The sequence below is a fragment of the Montipora capricornis genome, chromosome 10 (genome assembly GCF_036669925.1).
Source record: "Montipora capricornis isolate CH-2021 chromosome 10, ASM3666992v2, whole genome shotgun sequence".
NCBI lineage: Eukaryota > Metazoa > Cnidaria > Anthozoa > Scleractinia > Acroporidae > Montipora > Montipora capricornis.
This window is the reverse complement of record NC_090892.1, coordinates 57914041-57921177: the sequence shown is the minus strand read 5'-3', so window position 1 is coordinate 57921177 and position 7137 is coordinate 57914041. Positions and strand designations below refer to the sequence as shown.

At 39.2% G+C, this 7137-nt stretch overlaps 1 pseudogene; it reads left to right on the top strand.

Annotated features, from left to right (window-relative positions):
- Positions 1-4810: 4810 nt before the first annotated feature.
- LOC138018899 (melanopsin-like) lies at positions 4811-6072 on the top strand (annotated as a pseudogene).
- Positions 6073-7137: the final 1065 nt, after the last annotated feature.

The window sequence follows — 7137 nt, the reverse complement described above, 5'->3', positions numbered from 1 at the left end:
CAAGGCCTTTTTCTCAAAACTGTCGGAACGACCCCACCTTAATTTCAGGATTCTCTTAGCGCGAAAAAATAAATTAGGAATAAATAGTTAAATGTGTCAGGCAGGTTTTTCGCAAATGGCAAAAACGTCGATTTTCTTCTATTTTGTTTTAAATTTACAAATTATTTGCTGGTTAGATCTCGCCAAGATCCGGCTCTTCCACTTTGTTCAGCTGGCTCTTGCATAAAAAATTGTCTTCTAGTACGGTTATTTTGATAATAACTGGAAAACGTTCTGATAGATCTTTTTAAAAAGATGTTGACGGTTTCGTCTTCATATTGTTTACTAATTGCCAAAATTTTAACCCTGGTCGTACGACTTAACAAATTGATGTCAGTTTTTCATGCGTCTGTCCTGTTATTGATCATGAATTTCGTCATAACATTGTCAAAATAGCTGTGGATCCACGAGGCGATAGCCGAGTGGATCCGCAGACTTCTTTGACAATGTTATGACGAAATTCATTGTCAATAACAGGACAGACGCATGAAAAACTGTCATCAATTTGTTTTTTACAATAACAAAAATGCAGAGGGGTCAAAATTAAGTCGAAACACGAGAAGAAAGTGAGACAAAAATGCGAGAAACTTCAAGCTGACGCGAGCAACAAAGCGTCATTATCGCATAAATTATACCACAGGTAACCCAGGCTCACTGTGTGCGTCACGTAGGTATTAAAATATAGAGAACATATGAGGCAAAGTTTAGGTCTGAAAATTTGCTAGAAAATGGTAATAAAAATCGATAAAACTTACCATGTGGTGAGCTGTTGTTGTCTTTAATACGTACACAAAGTTTCGGGGAAAATGGCCCCCGTTCACTTTCCTTCATAATGTAGTGACAAGGTAGGAGACGGAAGCCAGCGTCGGGACTCCGATCGACCCAAAACAAGCACGGTTTTTTCCACGAAAATCAAATCCAGTCGCTAAATAAACACGCCAGGTTCGTGGAATAGGAATTTCTCTAAACCATGAATCCACTGAAGCATCTCCAGGTAGCAACGCGGAGCCACCAGACTCCGTAAAACTTGTAAGTTAACCTGCTAAAATGGCGGCCAGAAAGCGTGGTACTCACGAAGTGCCCAATTCAAAATGGCGCTGAACTCTGGACGCCTGGTGACGAGTATAATAAGTCTCCCTCGAGGGAGGGGAGTCCCAAATTGCTCAGTGAGTTTTGTTTTTAGCAATTTGGGACTCCCCTCCCTCGAGGGAGACTTATTATACTCGTCACCAGGCGTCCAGAGTTCAGTGCCATTTTGAATTGGGCACTTCGTGAGTACCACGCTTTCTGGCCGCCATTTTAGCAGGTTAACTTACAAGTTTTACGGAGTCTGGTGGCTCCGCGTTGCTACCTGGAGATGCTTCGGTGGATTCATGGTTTAGAGAAATTCCTATTCCACGAACCTGGCGTGTTTATTTAGCGACTGGATTTGATTTTCGCGGAAAAAATCGTGCTTGTTTTGGGTCGATCGGAGTCCCGACGCTGGCTTCCGTCTCCTACCTTGTCACTATATTATGAAGGAAGGTGAGCGGGGACCATTTTCCCCGAAACTTCGTGTACGTATTAAAGACAACAACAGCTCACCACATGGTAAGTTTTATCGATTTTTATTACCATTTTCTAGCAAATTTTCAGACCTAAACTTCGCCTCATATGTTCTCTATATTTTAATACCTGCGTGACGCACACAGTGAGCCTGGGTTACCTGTGATTATACATTTATGTGTCCGCTCATTGACAATAAAATTAGCCAATCAGCGCGCGAGAATTTTTGCAGTCATTGTAAAATAGGTTTTTGAGAAAAACGCCTCTGAAATGTCTAGTTTCCAGTTCCCCCTCCACGAGCGCGGTCACTATATGTAGCATTTTCCCTTGATTTGCATTTATTTGCTGGGTCATGAGAATTACATTTACATCAATTGCAGTGACTGACAATCCAGAGAAGACATCTTGTTGCTTTAATTTCTCATATTTCAAAATCTTGATCTTTTTCATCGGAAAACTATAGTAAGTTAATCAATGTGGCGGATAAGACGCATAAATTTTGTGTAATTCTTAGCAACTGCTGTACTCCATCAGATCAGTTCTGCACGACAGATTTTAGTTTGAGTTATCACAGCGGCAACGTCATTGAAAACATCTCTTCAAACTATCACTTTTCTCTATCGCAAGTATTTCACAATTCGGATCGTAAACCACTCGAAATATTTGAGTGTACTTCAACTGAATTGGTACGAGGGGTCCTTAAAAGAAAATGAAGATAACTTAACGACGACGGCGACAGCAAAGAGAACGTGATCTCAAAATATAAATTCGCGTTATGTAATCACTTCTTGACTATTTCAAACTTTTTAATGTGACAAGGGTGTGGTAGTTCCACAAGAATAACACTGGTCGGTACAGCGCTTAATTTAGGGGAGAAAATGAAAATTTATCTTCAAGTGCTGACGTCCTTCATAAAACCTCAAATTTGCAGACGACGGCAAAGAAATGGACAAAAAGCGAAAAACGCACGTGCAGGGCGTGCAAAGCTGTTGTTTTTGTCCACTAAATATGCAAATTTGTGAAGTTCGTTGTCGTTGCTCAAGTTCCCTAATGATTCGTTGTTGTATGCTTGCATTTATAGAGCGTTTTCACTCATGTGACTATAACAGAAGCTAATTTGATGAAAAAAAAAAGAAACTATTTGCAAAAAAATAGCCTCCGCGGTTCAATTCCTAGAGGATTAGTTTGGAACACCAACATGGCCGCCGTTTCTTTGTTTTAGAACACCACCTTGGCTGCCGTGACGTCATGTGAAAACGCTCTATCGGAAACCTTTCATTTGGTTTGTGTTACAACAAAGAAATGTGCGAAAGCAAGTGCCGCACTGTACGAAAGTGTGTGCTGCACGTGCGGCACGTTTTTTTTTTTTTTTTTTCACTTTACTGTAAACCAATTACTATATTGAGCGTCATTCCGAAAACTCCTTATTGTGAATATGATTGATTGCGTCTGACAAAATTTTAACGCTTTGTCAGCTGCAAAGCAATGTTGTAATCCGTAGCGAAAATGCAAGTTTCCAATAATTTCTTGTTCAGGTGAAAGTGCTTCGATCTTACGGTCTCTAACCTTCTCACATACCATCGAGAAACACCGAATTTCAAGAATCGAAATTAGTTAACTTATGACTTAAAAGTAGTTTCTTCGTTATGTGTTCTTAAATATTAAGAATAGTAATGTTAACACAAAGAAGTTTCCGGATTTCGAAACCCCCTTAAGTCGCCTTAAATCCCTAAAAATAGCTTAACTAGCTTTAACTTGTCACCTCAAATCTCGTAAATCCCACAATGAGCCGCAATAGTTCTGTAACATTTCTCTTTTGCAAAAGTCCCTGGCTAAATTGCCTTTAGTCGACCGATTTACTTCCTTTCTAATTACTCCTCAGCTTGTTTCGGGACCAAAATGTTAGTTTTTCCCAGTAAGTTATAATTAATTCTACCTAAGCCGCGTTATGACCGCGTCTTCACTATGAGCCAGTCGCTGGGAGATTTGTTGCCTCCACCGGTCGCAAACGGGAAAACGGTCAGGCTTGATTTTTTCTTTCGCAAAGACTCAAAATTAAAAGACACATGTTTCATTGTTGCTGATTCCTTGCCTAATACCCACAGATATCGCATAATGACGAGAATGAAACGTTAGAATAACAGCAATTTCTTTCCCTTTCACGTTAACGCGATTTTAAATCTCTCTAATGACAACTATACCGATAATGATAACGATGCCGTAGGGCTTACCGGCTGTACATTATAATTTACTAACGTTTTAAACCTGAAAAAAGCTCGCATAGATGTCAGCCGAAATGTTATTCATTTCGTGTATTCATCTATATATTACGCTTCTTCTGCGTTAAAAAAAACTACAGTTGCGATGAACATCGTGAGAAATTCTTTAACTCCCCACTACCTTATGAACAAGAGTTAGGAGACAGGGCCAAAAATTAATTGACCTTACATCAAAAGAAGCGAATTAAGTGTCTACCTCAAGTACTCACGCGGGCCTGATTCCAACTTCTTGAGATTTCCAGCGGCGGAGAATATCATGAGGAAACATGTTTATTTTTAAAGACCCTAAACTTAAGCTCAGTAGTCCTTCACAGCCATTCCTATTAAACTTTAAAAAAATCATGATGAAGGTATCAAGAAAAGCCGGACTGAGAAAAAAATTCAACATATTGGCAAGCGACAAAAAAAAGGATCATTAATAATGAAAGAAATTTGAAGCTAAATATTGCTTTTGAATTTTAGTTGAGTTGCCAACAATTCTATGGTGATTCCGTAAGAAATCTAATTAACGGTAAGACAACAATAGAGGTCCTTTATTTTTTTATTAATTTTCAGAGCAGCATGAACAAAACATTGAAAATGCTATCAAATGGAAAAATTCAACACGCAAGAACCCGTGAAGTCATATATATATTTTTTATATTTTTTTGCTCAGCTCTGTTATTTGAAAAAAGTGCGAGAAACGAAATACGGTCTGCTGCTCGGCCTAGGGCGCGCAAGGCCCTAACTGCGAAGATACAAATAGTAACAGGTGTTTTTATCATCTATCATTCATTGCATTTACTAATCATTTTCAGACGTTAAAAGAAAGGTGTAAAAGCTTTTTAATTCATTTTTTTTCCACAACAAGATAATTATCCAGCATGCGTCATAAAACTCGCTCATCATGTTTCGTTGTCAATTTTAACATTTTTATAAATTTGAAAACAAGGCAACCTTAAATTAACTGGACCTTAAACTGCGTGCGGCATGGAACTCGATCCTACAATCCCGTAAAGTGAGCTTGCACTGAGATGGATTTACAAACGAAAATTGGGCTTACCATGAAATGTTGAGTTGACAAATTAACATGCCCGTGTGATGAATCAAAATATATACGACGTCTTGGCAGCTCTGTATGGATTGTTAGCCGTTGGTACGGTACTTCTAAATAGTATCGTGATACTAACTTTCTTTAATGTCCGCGCGTTGCTAATTCCGGCGAGTCTCCCGATCCTCAGCCTCGCCATTGCCGATGTATTCCTGGCCTTTGCCGCTATGCCACTGGGAGTTTCAGCCAATGTTTCTCGGCGTTGGATATTTGGTGCTGTTGGATGCAATTGGTACGCTTTTCTGCACACGACCGTTGGCTTATCTTCCATTTTGCATCATGCTGTTCTTGCATTGGAACGATACATGACGATTTATCAACCATTGAAAAGGCATTTCAACCGGCAGTCGATGATAAGAACGATGGCCTTTCTTTGGAGCTTGGTAGCTGTGTGGTGCTTGTTGCCCATACTTGGTTTGTCAGCGTACGTTCCCGAAGGGAGTGGAGCAGTTTGTTCGATCAAATGGCACTCCGCTAACTTTCCAGATGTCGTCTATGTTTATCTTACTTTTGTGATTTTCTGTTTCGTTCCCTTTACGTTCATCGCTGTTTGCTACACTGCAATTGCTCTCCATCTTCACAAAATGAGCAAAACCGCCAGATTTGCCTGGGGAAAACATTCGCAAATGACAAGAGATGGAGTGAGAGTTAAAAACAAGGCCATAACACATGGTACCATCATGGTGATTACAGTTGTAATAACATGGCTACCGTACTCGTTTGTTGCAGTTTGCGCATTGTTGGATGTCGGGAAAGACAAAATGTCTCCTCTGGTATATGCCATAACAGCAATGTTCGCTAAAACATCCACATTGGTCAATCCGATCATTTGTTTTTTCTGGTACAGAAAATTTCGAGAAGGAACTAAGAAACTATGGATTAAGGCAGTGCATTGCTACTCGCAAGATCGTCCTCGCAAACCACCATGTTCAAAGTCCTCGTCTGTCTGGTATAATGGTCAATCGGCACAAGTCTGTTAATGGTAGATGTACATTCTGCTAACCGAAAACAACATAAGTGGGGTCTTCTAGAAATTAAAAAGGAGAAATCTCGGCAGATGAAGAGAGTAATAAGGAAATCACAGACTATAATTGCGCAATGAAACCAGAGAAAACTCTAAATGGTATGTAAATGCAGATAGCCCTTTCCATGTAAATCAAGGAACTTACAGACGTTAGGATGGAAACGTTAGCGCGGTACTTTTCGCGCTCATCTTGTAAATAGACAATTTTTAATTTGAATAGTACAACACTAAACTTGACGATACAAAGTGGCGCTTGGCAACCACGAATCACATCAAATAAAAAAAATTGTCATTTTTTTACAAAGTGCATGAAGGCGTTGTGAGGGTAGAATAGTAAGCGTTTGAGTAAAAAAGTCCTCTTTAAAACCATTTTATTTTTAGACGTTTGTATTATTATGTCTGCCGCAGCGTTTATGAACAATTTTCGTCCGTTTCCTATTATTATTCAACCTCATTGTCTCTTAGCCTGAGAGCCGAAGTCACGTTTATAAAAGCAATATTCAGTGGAATCAAAGTCGCTAAAATTCATTTTAAGGCTCAACACAAATCAAATAACTTGAATCTGATTGGAGGGAAATCGGTACAAGTTAATTCCATATTGTCCTCTGAAAAAATCCTTTAAGACGTGCGTTCGGCCAAGAGCGGCAAAACAAAAATGACCGACAACAATATTGCTTTTTTAATACTAAAATAACCGATTGGTGAAATCCAAAACCAAACGGTACAATATGAATAATAATGAATTTTATTTATCTAGTTTTTTTAGCACTGGGGCACAGAAGCGTTGGTTTTTGAGGAGAAAACCGGATCGCGCTGAGAAAAATGTCTCGAGGCAGACGGTAGATATTTAACCAACTCAACCTACGTTCGTGGAAAGCGAGTGTCCTCACAACCACCCGTCAGCTCCGCTCCCCTTAAATGATAGAAAAAAACAAGAGCCATCGAACCTGGATGAAAGATTTTCACAGGTGGTTAAAAAGTTAACGTAATGCAGTTTAGTACATAAACAAATCTTTCTTAGCCAATCGATGGAGAACTTTGTTGATCGTAGACATTCTGTTATAATCAGAGAATCGCTCGATCTTCTATTACAATTTGGAATTTATAGACAATCGTAATTTTAAACGTTCTCAAATAAGACTCGCTTATCCGGCCTCGAT